Genomic DNA, 17,283 nt, shown 5'->3' with positions numbered 1-17,283 from the left:
TAGGAGGTGTATTTATGATAGGTGGTTTTTTTCAGGCAATTAATATATTACCTCCCAAAAAATCCCCTGTGATATTTTCAGGTTTGTGTTGATTTTGTTGTTATTCTTGTTTTAACTGATAGTTTCAACTATGGTAAAAATAAATAAATAAAATAAAATAAAACTCTCACACTTATCCAGGTTGGAAAATTACATGGTTTGTTTACATTTGTTTCTATTGTATGCTATGATTTTCTAACTGAGTTATGTTGATTTCTCTGATACGAATTTTTTTTTTTATTATTTATTGCGTAGGCATCTGTGTCTGTTGTCATTACCGAATCTCAGCCAATTACCATTTTAGACACTATAAGAATAGGATTTTACCAGGTTTATAATTCTCTAGTCCTATTTTTTATCACATATTGTAAAAATAAGATTACAAGAACATTAAAGGGGATTTTGAAATAAAAACTATCAACAGATTCTTTGAATCACAGAACAAAGCAATTTTTTTTCACTTACCTTCATTGCTTTTCTGTCCTCTTTCTGAACAAATATATACATGTTCATGCTAGTGTAAATAAAAATTTAGTGCATGTTTTGATTTTTGAAAAATTTTACTTTATGTGATTTTAAGGATTACATAGAATATAAATGTGAATGTATTTGGCATAATGCCTATCTAGGAGATCCCAAATTGGAGCTTTGAAACTGCAGTTCTGAATAAACTTTCTCACATGTGATAAAGTACATTGTATCTAATTAAGTTGATGCCTCAAAAGTCATATAGACATTTTCATTGTAATTTTTCCCTTCTCTACTGCTCTTTGCATCTTTTTTTAATCACAGATAATGATGCAATGAATATTAGCATTTCTTTTCTTTGTGTGATTTTTTTGGCAACTGGGATTCCTAGATCAGAAGATCTGAACATTGAGCTATTAAAAGATAGTACTAATTCCAACTGCTACCCCAAAGGATATAGCACTTGTGTTCATTATCAAATTATCAGGATTATTTTTTGGTCAACTAAACTCTGACATTAAAACTAACTGTTAGAGAGCCTCTCTGGTGGCACAGGGGTTGAGGACACAACCTATGAAGCTGTCCCCAGGCACTACAGCACGAGTTCGATCCCCAGCAAGAGAGCTACCCACATGGCGCAGCAGACCTCTCCTGACTTGCCCACTGTTCCCCTCAGCAGTGTATTTCAGTCTGCCTGTTCTGTTCCCCACTCTGTCTCTGGTGAATCTTCTTACTCCCACACCTCTGGCCTGTACCCCAGTTCTTGTATCCATAAATAAATAAATCTTTTTTTTAGAAAAAACCTGTTAGATATTGTTAATTTTTATTGTGCATTTTTCTTTTTTTTATTTCTTGCATTACTATGGCGGCTAAATGTTTTCTAAAATTCTATGTTGGGTTTATTTTGTTCTGTTATTTATGTCTGCTCTCTATTTCACATATATTTTTGAAAGTTTAATTTATACACCAGCAGTTTTCTTCATGGGGGGGAATAGAGAAATAACACAGTTTAGTAGATCCTAGAAAGGGTCTATACGGCTGAGAGCTTCCATAGAAAGGAACTTACCCAGCAAATTGGCATCTAGAGGATTCCTGGGTGAAAGTAGTGTTGCCAGGGATTTTGTCAGAAGTAACAGATAAGTAAAAGAAAGGAAAAAAATAGAGCAAATGATAGTGAAGTTGTTTAGGGAGTTAATGGGTTTGGAGAGTGGGGTCTTCTGTTTTACTCTGAGAAAAGTTTCACCAGAGCTCCCCTTTCAGCGGCACCAGTGAATTTCCAAGGCGATTTTCTCCAGGACACAGAGACATTAGTTATGACCAAAAGAGCAGTTTTATTATGAAGGGGAGAGAAGAATAAAGGACACTTGCATAGACACAAGCGGGCAGAAAAAGCTGCCCCAAAAGGGGCAGGTTTTCTGAGAGAGGCCTACATGGTAGCAGGCGGGAGGGCAGCTTTGAGGAGAGCTGCCTCCGCTGAGGGAGGTCAATGAAGAGAAGCCCTGGAAGGTCACAGGTCACAGGCGGGCAGGAGGCTGCTGCCCTGCAGAGGGCCAGAGAGTTGGTGAAAAGAAGCACCTATATAGGCACAGGCGGGCAGAGGGCTGCTGGCCTGTGCCAGTGCAGAGATTGCACTGATAGAGTCTTCTCTCTGGGAGGGGCTCACTCCTTTGTGGCGTGGCCTATTTGCAGCTGATTTTGGATAACTATGTAGAATTTGAAAGAGACCAGAGATTCTGCAATGGCCCTCAATCTCCATATCTTTAACTCCAGGTCTACATCCTCTGTTACAAACAGCATCTTAGACTTTGCTTGGGTTTGTGCCTGGGCACCTAAGGATTTTTAGCACCTGTAGCTGGTTTAATAACTATGTTAATCACTTCTACCCTCAACTCCAGCTGCTGGCATGGTGTGAGCCAGAATGGTGGTCTTGTGGCGCCTCATTTTCCCTTTTTCTATTCTTATCTTCCATCAATAGTAAAGAAATAATCCCTATACTAAAAGCATGCATCTTCAGATATTTAAGCCATTCAACTTTAATTGTTCATGATTTTTGTGAATTTTTTTGAAGTTGGATAACTTAGGGAAGCTATCATGTTTTCAAACTTATTTTTGTCTATTGCTTTTTCAGACCATGCTTCATTAAAAGATGTTTGATAGAAGCAAAAGTGCCAAAAATCTAAATTTGATGCAGCTGGACACTCATTTTAGCCTAAGAACACTAACAATCACCTTAAAATCCAAAAGGAAAAAAATAAAAAGCATTTTATTAGTGCTGTAGTGGGAGGGTATTGCAGTGGATTCCTTAGGAAGTAAACACACACAAAAATTATACACATTAACATCTTCCTATTTTTTCACTTTTTTATAAGAAAAATATGTATAAATCTTTGTAATAATAGAATATGTTTGATCTCCTCAGAGAGATGAAGAGAAAGTCTGGATACTTTTTAAGTACAACTTAAGAAAGTAGCAATTTTCAGTTTGAATAGAAGTGGTGTTAATGAACCACCGAAGGGATATAGATATTTCAGGAAACACCATATTACCACCCCAAGCGTTACCTATTTACCTAATAACTAATTAACATATGTATGCTTTATGCTCACCATCAATTTTTTGTGTATTAATAAACTCATTCCATATCCCTACATGTGAAAAATGAGAAACACAAAGCATATTTCTTCTTTCTTTGGCTTTTTAACCAGGCATGATAATTGTACAGTGAAATGTGCTTTTCTATATCTCTTGGCACATTCAGAAAAAAGCAGGATTAGGTGCAATAAATTTAAGATGGAAGGGGAATTGGTGCACAATAGCGTGTAAAACTTTATTTAAAAGCTATTTCTACTTCTAGCATTTTCTCTGCATACTATAATATTTTTATAGTGCAGTAATGGTTTGCTTATGGGCAAGCAATTAAGCACCTGCAGTCACTCAACAGGATGTTGATTTCACATGAATAGCTACTTTATAAATAAACAAATAGAAGCTCATATATGTAATGACAAAGGCAAACACGGTTTGGATTTTAAGTTTTAAAAAGATCATTTCACACTTTTTTGAAAATTACATTTCCATAAACAATTGGAATAAACCTTTTCATTTTGCAAATAAATAATTAATAATATCATTATTATCCTGCATTCATCTAAAACAATTTAACAGGACTATACTGAGTTACTGCAGTAAGGTAAATATAAGCAATGTATGAACAATGCATATAGTGAACATAAGCATGTAGGATTTCGCAGATGTAGGTGGGACTGTATTTTGATCATTCAAGCAGTCTTCATAGGTTTGGTGGTTTATCCTGGAAGAACAAGTTTACTGCCTCAGATCCTCTCCTCTCCTATATTCTACAGATTGTGATTTGTTTTTTGGTTTAGTATATCTTGTGTGGTATATGGAATTCTTTGTGATTTATTCAAATTCAGAAAAAACTGGTATAGAATTTCCACTTTGCCATGTACTACCTAAGTGATCTTATGCTATCTGCTTTATCTTTCTATTTTTTTTTTATTAAATTGAGGTGACATTGCTGAATCATTTGTATATGATTCAGAGGTGCGGGTTCATACCTCTTCAGATGTATGTTACCACGCCACACCTATAGTCCTCTGCTATAGTCCATTGGCTGCGCTACCTTCCTTCCCACTTTCTACTATCTCTCCGGTAGTCTCAATTCTGCGGTCATATTTCTAGGGTTTGATTTTGTCTAACTCTTTGTTTCATTTCTCCATATTCCATATATAAGTGAAACCATCATATATTGTCTTTCTTTTCTTGTTTCATTTCATGAGCATAATCCTCTCCAGTCCCATCCAAATGGCAAGAGATCATCATTTTTTAGAGCTGCATAGTATTCATATATATATATTTGTATTGCCTTTATAAGCCTTTATTTCTTCATGTGAAGCATGGGGGTGCTGGAAGTTATAGTTATATCATAGTTGAGTATGAAGAATCTGAAGAATCTTCACTCAAGTAGTGATGTGATAGGTCTCCAAGCAGAACATTTTCTTTGAGATTCAGCTATGACCTAAAGATCCTTTGCCATTTAACAGTGAGCTGCCCTCATATTGGCCTGAGAAGGTTATTCCCTCTTTCTGTAATCCCTGGACTGAAATTACCTGGAACTCACCTTTCTACAGCACAGTCAAGCAACTGGGCCATAATGAACAAATGGTTTCATTAAAATATGTGGCTAGTAAAGGGAATTAGTTCATGAAGTTTTGAGGATCCAGTCTTAACAGCCCTTATAAGAGTTAACTAGTGTAAGGTTGGTGAGATTGTATATAGTCAATGACTGAAAGGAAGAAGATAACAATGATTCCATTAATTTAGAAAACAAATTAAAGTGTCCATGTTATCTTCTTTGGACTCATTTCAGCTCTCAGATACTATGTAAATAATGCATTGATAGAAGACTGAACTTTTAGCAGACATAATTGTAGAGTAGTAAGAACTTAGGTTTTGGCAACAGGTACATCTAAACTTGAGTATCAGATCCACCACAAGCATTGAGATTTTGAAGAAGTTGTTTAGCCTCGCAAACCTCATTGGTAAAGGAATATTATGGTATAACTTCAGGGTATTGGGAACAGCAACCAAATAGCAGACTGAACATGAAATTAAGGTCTCAAAAAATATTAAGTGTAGTATTGAGGGAGGTAAGATAGAAATGTTGGCCATTTGCATTTCCTCTTTGGAGGAAATGTATTTTTAAGTTCTTCTGACCATTTCATGACTGGATTGTTCATTTTGTTTTTGTTGAGTTGCGTGAGTTCTTTGTACATCTTTGTGATAAGTCCCTTATAAGTTGACTGGGGTGCAAAGATTTTTTTCCCAATCAGTGGGGTTTCTCTCTGTTTTGGTTAATGTCTCTTTTGCTGTGGAGAAGCTTTTCAGTTTGATGTAATCCCAAGTGTTTATCTTTTCCTTGACTTTCTTTGCTTTGGGTGATGAGTCTTTAAAGATGTTATTGTGATCTATGTCTTGTAGTGTTTTACCTATATTTTCTTCTATATGTTTTATTGTTTCAGGTCTAATGTCCAGTTCTTTTATCCATTTTGAGTTGATTTTTGTGCACAGTGAAAGGTAGTAGTCTAGTCATCAAACATAGTTTTAACACATATTTTTCCTTGATTGCATGTGTAATAGTAGATAAAATAAATCCTTTTATTGAGATAACATACAAACCAATGAATTCATTTATTTATTTTTAAAGATTCAGTTTATTTATTTATGCACACAAGAACTGGCAGTCACGTAATGAGGCTTACAGGGGTGTAAGACAGAGGTGTGAGGGGTGAGAGGATTCACCAGAGACAGTGGGGCACAGAACAAGTGGATTGACTGAAATACTGAGGGGAGCAGTGGGTGAGACACAAGAAGTCTGCTGTGCCATGGGGGTCAGCTCATTGGCCGGGGATCGAACCCATGGTGCAGTGGCTGTGGATAGCTTGATAGCATTAAGACTTTAATCCCATGCCTCTAGGGAGGCCTCAAACCAATGAATTTAACAGCCTGCTCTAGGCTTCCCTCCTACACACAGATTTTTCTGCAATATTCTTCACTCAAGGACTATCTATAGTCCACTGTTAGTAAAACTAAGCACATTCTTTCCCACAAGTAACAATTCCAAACTCTTGTTGTCTTTTCGTCTTCCCAAAGGAATTTAACAAAAACAAGAGCGATTAATGAGGGAAGCTGAAGTTCATATTAGCACTTACACTCAAAACTTGCCAAGTGTAAAGTCAAATTAGGAATTGGCATTTAAACTTTGAAAATTTGGTTGTAAAGAATAGGATAGCAACTAAAATTTACAGCAGAATAAAATGTTAGTGTTCTAATAAATGTCCACAGAGAACATATAGTGTAACAGAGTAGACTCATTCCAAGGTTATCTTAGATTTCATAGAAACATTTCTATTAGGTTACTACATAAAAAGTGGAGAAGAGAAGGATATTTTAAGAGTTCACAGAAGAAATTTTATTCCTCTTAAATGACTGCAATATTACCTGTAATTTTTTATCAAGTATTATATTTTTATCAAGAGATTCTAAGAATCATTGTAGAAATGGAATTGTGATGTGCATGACCAGAGTCAGTGCTGTGTCATCGGCAACAGTGACAAGTGCTTGCAGAATATTCAATCCAGCTCTTTGCCTCAGTTTCAACACAGACCTCAAAACTCATAGAGAAAAAAAATAAGTTAGTGCTAATGCCCCAGATTCCATAGGAAGGCCGTTTGCTGGCTTTGCAAAAGTTCTAAACCTGTTAGAACTTATTAGGTTATGCTATAACAAACATGAACCTGCCTCCCCATTGTTGTGACAGGAACTTTGTTGGCGCTTTGCAGCGGGAACGCAATGAGGGACACAGAAGTCGTGGAGCAGGTTTGCAAGTCAAGACTCTGCTACTTGAGCAGAAGTTCTTGTGCCATTTATTGAAATCACACAGGCTAGTAAAAGCTGATCATGAGACAATGGTATGAGGAATAGGGTCTTGAGGGTATAGAACTGGGGAACAAAGTTTTATGAGGGACAGGGAAGTGGTCACCGTGACCGTGTGCCAAGAGACATTTGTGGCAGCAAATTATGATGTTATCATGGGACCGCCAGGGAGATAGTCACATAGTCAGGTCAACAGCAGCCTAGGCTTCCCCAAGGCCTGTCTCATGACATGGGCTATACTCCGCAGGTAGTCATGGAATGCTTTGCTGTGATTTGCAGATAGCAAGTAGGTCACAGTGGCCTATCATTGGCCAGCTAGTAGCCACTTCATAGGAACCCAAACCTGTGACTCATGCACAAAGGATGATTTCTTACTCAAGCCACAAGGTGTCAAATGTTGGCTACAGAGTCTTTGTTGGCATATCTACTTGGAGTTCCAGGCTGGGAGGCAAGTTCCTCACAGCAAACATTTCCAGTTGCCTTGCCAAAGAGAAGTAAAGACCATCCAGGTTGTATACGTCTCATCAAAGGATGAGAGTACCCCAGGAAAAGAAAAAAAAAGATGCAGATCAAGACAGCACTTCACAATCAAGGCTCTCCTTTAAACCAGTCACAGTGTCAAGAAAATCCATTTTCCTTTCTTTGATTCCTCCTCAGCATGGGCCTCTCTTCCTATCCCTCCTACCACAGAGTGTCCAGAACCACAGCTACAGATTGGAAGTGAGATGTGTGTGCAGGTGGAAGCCAACAGGGTGGAAAGCAAAGAAAGCAAGCTGACCATAGTGCTGTTTCTCCTTTAGGGCTTCCTACTTACATACCCCAAAGCTGTGTAGGGATAGCCTGAGAGAAAAGCAGAGAAGCTGCAGGAAGGAGGCTAACTCTGAGTAAGATTCAGAATTGTTTGAATAACTCAGTTAGACATATTCATTACAGAACTGAAGCTGCCTGTGAAGACAGTTACTAGAAAACATTCATATTATCTGAGAATGTGCAAGTAACATACTGGCCTGCCTGTGATCTCCTTCACGGCCCGGGCAGAGCTAGAACCACAGGGAAAGGCAGCACTGTTCCCTGACAGACTTTAGGGCTTGCTTTCTGTGTAGCCATTTCAGAGAATGTCTGTGTTCTGGTGTGTTTGATTCTTCTCAAATGATTGTTTATGTTGCATAGTAGAGATAAATATTTTTACTATTTGGACTCAAATCCAGTCCAGCACCACTAGATCAACGAGCTTTTTAACTTTCCCTGTGCTAACCACGTTCCGAGGAGACACTTCTTTCACCCAACTGGGCACATCATTCCCTCAGAACACTCCTCTCAACACAACCTCTACCTCACTTAGAGTATGACTCTGTGGCCAGTCACTTCTGCTGCTAAACTCTTTTACACACAGGGGCATGCCTGTGATCTGCTTGGGTCCTTATTCCCTGTACCAGAAAACACCCTGCTATGTGGCCACCATCTTTACCACAGATGGGATCTAACACCATGCTGGGTTGCACCATCCCCGAGGTCTGGAACAGTCTCCCCTCACTGGGTTTTATCTTCTGCTTTGAGAGATTATAATGCCTCTGTTTTCCTCCAAGTCTTCCTTGTTTAACCAGCTCTAATAGCTTTTCAGTGGTAATTGCTCAAGAAGGAAAAAAAAAAAAAAGAGGACCAAGAAGGAAGAAAAAGTGGAATAAGAAGGAAGAGTCCAGATGATTATTTTAATTGGTTCCTTAAAAATTAGTCTTATTAAAGTCAAGAAAATAATTTTGACCCATATTTTCAACAATTTACTTCTACAGGCAGGCAAATCAATACTATATAATCATAAGAACGAGGCTAGCAAGACAACAGTTTAGAAAGAAAATCAATTACAGCTCCCCCAAGTTCTTGGGATATTGTACTCCCTGGGCAAGATGTTCTGTTTCATAGGAGTTTCAAAGAGAAGTGATAAAATTTTAAATAGACCAAACTATCCTTTAAATAGGCCTTATAGAGAGACAGCTTTCACTTTGGGGTCTGCTTTTATTATTTGTATTATTTTTACAATAATAAAAATATTATTGTAAAAGGTGTCACTTGACCTAAAGATATTTAGGGAAGGTGTCACTTGACCTAAAGATATTTCCATCATTAAAATTATTTGATTTGATTATCAAATAAAGAGTAATGTTTTTCCTCCTCTAGGCTGGTTTTTTTTTTTTTTTTTTTTTTTTTTTTTACAAATAGGTACATAGTCAGGGAACAATGCATTGCTTGTCTTCCTGATAAAATAGCCATTAAAGGAGGCATTGTGACCCAGAATGCAGACTATCTTACATTTCCATGAGAGGGCTTTTAAGCACTAAAGTTCTTCATGTATTATTTACTTTAACTTTCTGTCTTTCATGGAACCAGACATGCCCTCTGTATCCTCACTTCTCTATCACCCATGAGAACACTTTTATGTGGTTAGATTTAATGTCTTAGTGTAAGGAAATAAGGAAAAGCTTTTTTTTTTTTTATTTTAAATCCTGGAATTGTTTTAAAGTTTTGGTTTCATTGTGGGCTAATATCAAATTCATCCAATGGTAAACTGAATCACACAATCCCTAGTGAAGAGATTATCAATTATTTTTAAAATTCAGTCTCAATGAAGCAGGCTTTTTTAGTCCATGTGATGGAAATCAGAAGCATGGGCAAATTAAATTGTTTTGGAGAAGAAAGGTATTTGTGGCATTGATTTTGGTAACAGAAAATAGGTTCCTTCTCAGGATAGGAAGTTTGTATTTTGCTATAGTTGGGAGTTTCAAACTAATAACACCCCTGTTGTCTGTGGATGTGGACAAGCATGAAGGGTTAAGAAGGAAGGAGTGAGGACTTATCATTCATAATGGGTTCAGTTATGGAGTCAACACAATGTAAGAGTGATATAGCAACAAAGTATGTCTTCCTCTTCCTCACCAGATGCACACTCCTATTTCCTTCCTTTTACCTCCAGGATTCATAAATCTTGTTTTTTTTTACATTCCAAGATAATATCAGACTTGCTGACCACTAGATGAGGGTGAAAGCAAGCTGGCATCAACCAGAATGCAAGGATGGGCACACTAACCCTTGCCCACCTCCCTTGTTACTCTAGATAAATACCTCTACCCTCTGCCAAAGAGCAGGATGATGATCTCTCAGACACACCTCTCTTGCCCTCCTCAACTTGTCAACAAATTAAACTACTTTCCCTCTCTCCAAACTCTGTTTCCTTTCAGTAGCCAAGGGAACCAATACTGGCCAGCGTTTGGCATGACTAGCAGTGGAGATAATCCAATGGAGAACAAATCTGATAGCTCAGAGGTTATCAGAGAAAGGTGAAAAGCTATTGTTGGGCATTGGTAATTAATTAAAAAAAAAGTGTTTCAGTCATCAGACCTGCAGACCTTTTACACAGAACTACTTATTGTTTTGTTTTGTTTTTAAAGCATTTGTTTTCAGTCTGTTGATTCAGTTGATTTAAATTTGAATAAATACTTCAGGGACAAAAATGCATCAGCACCTTTGCCAGCCAAGTGTTGTGGAGTTTGAAATGGTTCCAGTGTGTACAAGCTCACAATGGGCTCTGTCAAGTCTTCTGCACGAAGCTTGGAATTTGGGAAATGTGTGAAACTAAACAAAATGTAACGGGGTCAGGCTTTCAAAAATACTATCAGTGTTTATTAGAACAAAGTAATGTTTTATATTCTAAGGAGAAAGAAATATTTTTCTTTCTTTCCTGTTCCAACTTCTCTACTGCCGATGTGAATACAAACTCTTTGATATATTGAATGGAACAAAGAGCAGACTAGAAAATGAACTACTATGAGTGCTTGAGAAAGTTGAAGTATATTCCATCCTATCATGATTTTGATGACCCAGAATTTCCTTTCTGAATTCTAAGTGGGTGCATTTGATTTCTATTTGTGTGTGGTGTGTCCATGAGCTTGTTTGTGTGTGTGCGTGTGTGTATGCATGTTCTAAAACAAATGGAATCTTACAGATTATGTCACTTGGTCATTTGTTTTTTTTAAAGATTTATTTATTTATTTATGCATGCAAGAAGTGGGGTACAGGCCAGAGGTGTGGGGAGTGAGAGGATCCACCAGAGACAGAGTGGGGAACAGAATAGGAAGACTGACTGAAGTATACTGCTGAGGGGAGCAGCAGGCAAGACCAGAGAGGTCTGCTGCACCATGTAGGTAGCTCCCTGGCCAGCCAGGGATCAAACTCATGCCACAGAGGCTCTTGATAGCTTCACAGTGCTGTGCTTAACCCCTTGCACCACCAGGGAGACTCTCCCTTGGTCATTTGTATAAAAGAGATATATAAATGTTTATCTTCAAAAGAAATGAAATACTGTGAATAGCTTTTTTTTAAAATCATATGTTAATTTACTAAGTTAGAATGTCTGAATATTTCTCTACTTCAGGACAATTAAAAAAAAAAGTAAAATATTTTAAAAGATCAGATACTATCTCTTGATTTACACCTATAGTTAGTTCTACTCTAAATATAAATATAATCACAATAGCCCAGAAAGAAGAACACTAAATTATTTTGAAATACACAAATATACTTAAGCAGAAAAGAAAACTTGCTGCTTCAGTTAACTACACCCTGAACTATCAGAGCAAGAGATATATTCACCAACAAGATTTCAATCTTTTTTTCCACCCAGCTCTTTTTTCCATGCAGCTCTTCTCCGTGATTTTAATTTTTTCCTTCTGCAGATGAACATCTTTCAATTTCTCAGATTCTCTGCTAAAGCCCTGAAACTAAGGATGGGGGTACACATCTTCAGGAAACTTGATGAGCAGCAGGGGAATACTCACAATGCTGAACCCGCTATCTGTAGGCCTTGTGTGCTTGCAGAATGGAGAAGCTTGGATACCTACCTAGAGCCGTCACCATAGGCTCTGAAGGAGAGTTTTCAGCGAACTCTAGCGTGTATCATTGGGTGTTTGGTATAAGAATGAAATTGAGGCTTTTTCTCTGCATCAGACTAGTGTAGCCCGTGGTGGAATGTAGGAATGTGAGCACAGTGGCAGAGCGTGTCCCCCACACCCCACCACCACAGCTCAGCCCTGGCCAGGTTCACATCCTCCTGGTCAGGAAACAGGCTGGAAGGTTTTGGATCTCACACCTTGAGGGGCTGGTGTGAAAGGAGACTGTGGGCATGGAGAGATGGGCATATCCATGAGCATATAAAGAGGAAAAGAAAATGCTCACTACTCAAAGAACTGAATTTTCAGCTACCATGAGACTGTGCCTAAAATGAAAGGTGTTCCCCCATAAGATAAGTTAATAGTGTTGCCAAGGAAAGAAAAGGACATGTATCTCTTTCTTCAATTTGTTCTCACCTGTCCTAAAGCTAGAGAGAGTGGGATAGAAAAGACTACAGGTCAAAGGTAACCTAAGATCAAAAACCATTAAAAAAAGCATTAACAAGGACTTCAAGTTGGGCTTGGGCAGACTCAGTAAAATGGGCAGAAAGTCGTAGCACTAAGAAGGGAGCCTAAAATGGTGTAAAAGGGAGAGAAATAAAGAGTAGTGGACAGCTGAGGACCGTGATTAAAAAAATGAGTAAGATGCCCCATGGGTGAATTCTTTGTGGTAGCTGTCAAAGACACTGGCTTTATGAACTCTCAGGCTACAAAGGAAATCATCCCATATCCCTCAGAAAATTTGGTTGAAAATTCTAAATAGTAATGGAACAGAGCAAGGATATTTATTTTGCCTTCAGGGTCCTGGGGAATCAAGGGCAGAGATGGGGAGATGTGACTTGAGACACCTCATCCTTACTCTGTGAGTACAGATAAAAATCTTTTTTTTTTAAAGATTTATTTATTTATGCATATAAGAGCTGGGGTACAGGCCAGAGATACAGTGGGTGAGAGGATTCACCAGAGACAGAGTGGGGCACAGAACGGGCAGGTTGACCGAAATACACTGTTGAGGGGAGCAGCAGGCGAGACAGGAGAGGTGCTGCACCTTGTAGGTTTCTCCCTGGCTGGCTGGGGATCGAATTTGTGCTGCAGAGGCTGGGGATTGCTTCGTAGTGTGGTGCTTAACTCCTTGCGCCACCAGGGAGGTCCACAAATAAAAATCTTAAAGAGAACATGTTCACTGATAATCTAAAACTGGACGAGATCCCCTTACATATACTCCTAGCAACGAAAAGGTCAGCAGAGATTGCATCCACAGTTAGGAAAAAGATTGAAAGGAAATGACAGTGTCTTTTAGGAAGGGGGATGGACTCAGGCAAAGGTAGAGCTTCTCAGTTTTCACTCAACTCAAAGCAATCTGTCTTCTTTAAGTAATGCTAATAGATCTCCAGAGGCTCACAGGGCCTGCTTGACTTCCAGATCTCATACAAACGTGCCATGAGGCCTATTCTGGACACATTGAGAAATGCCTATCTGGCCCCAAAGATCACATAAATAACCTCCACCCCCACCCTCAGAAACTTTGACACTTAAATCTTTGGTGGTCACCCACAGAGAAAACTCTAGACTATGAAAATCCTTGCACTGATTCTGGTTGGCCCAACTTTGCCCAAAAATCTACTTTAGAGCATGTTGTACTTTATGTGGATAAACACCCCCCTTTACTCTCATATATTTGGAACTGGGAGAACATTATAAAAAAGGAAGAAACTTCCACTCCCCAAGAAACAATGTATGTCCTAGCTGTGAGTTCCGGGAGACAAGACTGCAGCTTCTGTAAAGTACTTGCAGGATAACATTCTTCTGCACAAAATGTTTCCCACTTTCCTCTTGTCTTTCTTCCAACTCCTTTCTTCTAAGAATTGTATCTTGTATTCATGAAGATTTGTTTATTAAAACAAGTTACATTAGTTTTTTAAAAAGATTTATTTATTTATAATATAAGAACTGGGGTACAGGCCAGAGGTGTGGGGTGTGAGAGGATTTACCAGAGACAGAGTGGGGAACAGAATGGGCAGATCGACTGAAATACACTGCTGAGGGGAGCAGCGGGCAAGTCTGGAGAGGTCTGCTGCGCCATATGGGTCACCTCCCTGGCCGGGGATCGAACTTGTGCTGTGGTGGCTGTGGTGAGCTTCATAGGTTATGTCTTAACCCCTTACGCCACCAGGGAGGCCCCACAAGTTACATTATTTAATAAGAAAGAGACCACCTCAAGGAATCCATTTATTTTCTTTCTTTTTATGAATTTTCTTAATTTATGAAATTGTCTTTGGGATTGGTACAAATCTCTCTAATTTTTCTTGGGACATGTTTTTTTTTTTTTTCCCTAGAATATTCACTTTCCCATTAAATTTGTGGGACAGATCATAACCATATATATGTGCATAGAAATCATATTTAGATGCATATATATTTATACACATACAAAAACACATAGAGCATCACATTTTCTATATAACATGCCAGTAAAAGAGTCAGACTTGAGGGTAAGTAACTATAGGTTCTGACCACAGCGGTAAATTTTAGATTTTTTTTTTATTTGTGCTTGCTGATTTCAGATAGAGAAGTTTTATTAATTTAAGAAAGAGAACTATTTAAAAATGTTGCTTTCTGGGGCCTCCCTGGTGGCACAAGGGGTTAGGTCTCAGCACTGTGAAGCTATCCGCAGTCACTGTAGCACTATCCCAGGTTAGGGAGGTGACCCACATGGCACAGCAGATCTCTCTTGCCTCACCCACTGATCCCTTCAGCAATGTATCTCAGTAGATCTGCCTGTTCTGCTTCCCACTTTGTCTCTGGTGAATCCTCTAACCCCCCCATCTAGGGCTTGCATCCCAGCCCTTGTATGCATTAATCTTTTTAAAAAATAAAAACTTAAAAAAAATAAAAATGTTGCTTTCTTCTGCATACTATTATATATAGCTATACTTAATTATTCAATTAATTATCCATTTGCTATATCAAGTATTGTTCTGACAATGTTCTTTGGCAAATTATTTCTCTTACAATATCTAAGTCACTCTATAATCTGACAATTAACCATCTCATGAGTATAACTGAAGGCAATCACTGTCTTAATTCTAGTCCCTAATGCAATGCTATCTCCATTTTATTTTATGCCAGGTTCATCCAGGCTGTTGGGAAGAATTCCTGGATATCATTTCACTTATTTTTTTAGGGTCACTTCCAGGGGCCACTCTCATGCCTAATAAAGCTCCTCCTTCAGAGAGGAACTTGTGGATGTTCATCTGCTCCGTACCACTTGTCAGAGGGACTGGGTAAAAGAGAATGATTTTCTCAATTGCCACCTTGCCCCAACACATCATTCCAGAGGACATTTCCACTTTCCAAACTCACACCTCTCTGAACTCAGATCATGTGTGCTGTAATGAATCATAGCCAGATTTAATCAGTGTGTGCTTGGCGAAGATCTCAATTTGCGGTATATATACTTTGATAGACACTGTCACAGTGGATTAAACTCCCAGAATGCAGGGATGTGGGTTTTTTAAAAAAAATTTCTCTCTGACCATCTTGATAAAATTTCAAGCACATTTCCATTTTCAGAGAGATCCTTAATAAATTTTCCTGAGTTCAGTACTATAAATTGAGATAACCAGAGTCGTAGAATATTACTGCTGGGTATGTACTTAGAAATCAGACCTACGTCTTAGACCTTCCAGAAGAGAAACCAAGGACCACAGAAGCTAACCTGCTTTGTAAAAACTTTTGGAAACAACCTGCCAGCTGATGCAGGAGGAAGGCAAAGATATTTTCACTTTCATTCAAAACTCTTTTTCCTTTCTCTAAACAATGTTGCCATTTCACGTTATAGATTACTAGTTAATTCTGAGTATATCCAGTGGAGGAGAAAATGAGCAATTTGTCACTTGCCTTTGCTAGATTTATAACATAAACATGTAGATGCTGTGGTTGTATTTGTAAGGTGAATACACTTTCCAGGGGACACACAACTCCATGAATGTGCACTGAATGAATTACAGTGGGAAAGTGTTTATTTCATTGAACACCTAGAGATCTTTCCATAATTGAACCCCTGTCTTGGTAGTAGTTGTTCCAAAACCTACTCTTAGTTTTTCCTCTTAGTTCCTTAACCAGCAGCATTTACATAACTTCAGAATCTCTGGTCACTTGGAAAAGGACTGTAAAGATTGTCTATCCCCATAGGTTTACCTGACTTTGGGGAAGCTTAGTGGCTTGTAAAACTTTATAGTATTTTCAAAAACCCTGATAGTGAGATAAGCTAAAAATATGCCTTCACTTTAGATGGAACATTTTAGAATCCTTTAGAATCCTGGTGGATCTGTGGTACTATCGCTGTGCTGCTTTGCAGAGGACCATCAGAGCCCAAGACAGGAGGAAGGTCGTATTTCAGCGCTGCAGAGTCACTGATTATGGTGTGTTGGACACAGATGAAGTTGTCTGTGGACCCACTGCACCCACCGTGTTTTTTTCCATTGCCTCCACCTTCCACTCCTGCTTTGCCTTTTTTTTAAAGATTTGTTTATTTATACATTCAAGAACTGGGATACAGGCTAGAGGTGTGGGGGATGAGAGGTTTCACCAAAGAGAGTGGGGAGCAGAAAAGGCAAACTGACTGATATACATTGCTGAGGGGAGCAGCGGGCGAGTCAGGAGAAGTCTGCTGCGTCATGTGGTAGCTCCCTGGCCAGGATCCAACTTGTGCTGCAGTGGCTGCCAATAACTTCATAGGTTGCGTCTTAACACCTTGCGTCAGCAGGGAGGCCCTTTGCCTTATTGATAGAATGATTTCTAGCTTTGTTCACAGCATGCCAACTCTCTTCTACTCCCTATCAAAGCTATTTCTCATCAGTGATTCTAATTCTTTTTGTTTCCTATCCTCTTGCCACTTGGCAGATCTACAAATATCTTTAGATTGTAAACTCCCAGAAGACAGGGACCAAGCCTCTTGTGTTTCTGGTGTCACTTCACAGTCTGGTAGGTGCTTTAATAATGACTTTTAGGTAGATGGTTAGATAATGTGCCATAAAAAATTGACATTTTGGTATTTAAAGAATCCAGGAGAGGCATGCTAATGACTTTGAACTAAAGCACTGGTTTCTGTAAAAAAGGGATCTTGAGTTTTTTGCACCATTAAAAGGTATTTTAAGTGTGAAATAGTTTGATTAAAATTGCTCCATTTGTATCACCCCAGTGACCTCCCATTGCCTTAATATATAGCTGGTTTGATTAATATGGCATCTTAAATGATATCATTAGTCAAGGAAACCAGGATGGGTATGATATGCTATCTATGTCTCAGAACAATAGTTGACATTTATTTTTCCTCTTAGTTCCTAAACCGGCAGCATTTACAGAACTTCAGAATCTT

This window comes from Talpa occidentalis, unplaced genomic scaffold (genome assembly GCF_014898055.3).
Source record: "Talpa occidentalis isolate TD23 unplaced genomic scaffold, MPIMG_talOcc4v2.1 talOcc4.11, whole genome shotgun sequence".
In the NCBI taxonomy this organism is placed as follows: Eukaryota; Metazoa; Chordata; class Mammalia; order Eulipotyphla; family Talpidae; genus Talpa; species Talpa occidentalis.
This window is presented reverse-complemented; position numbering follows the sequence as displayed.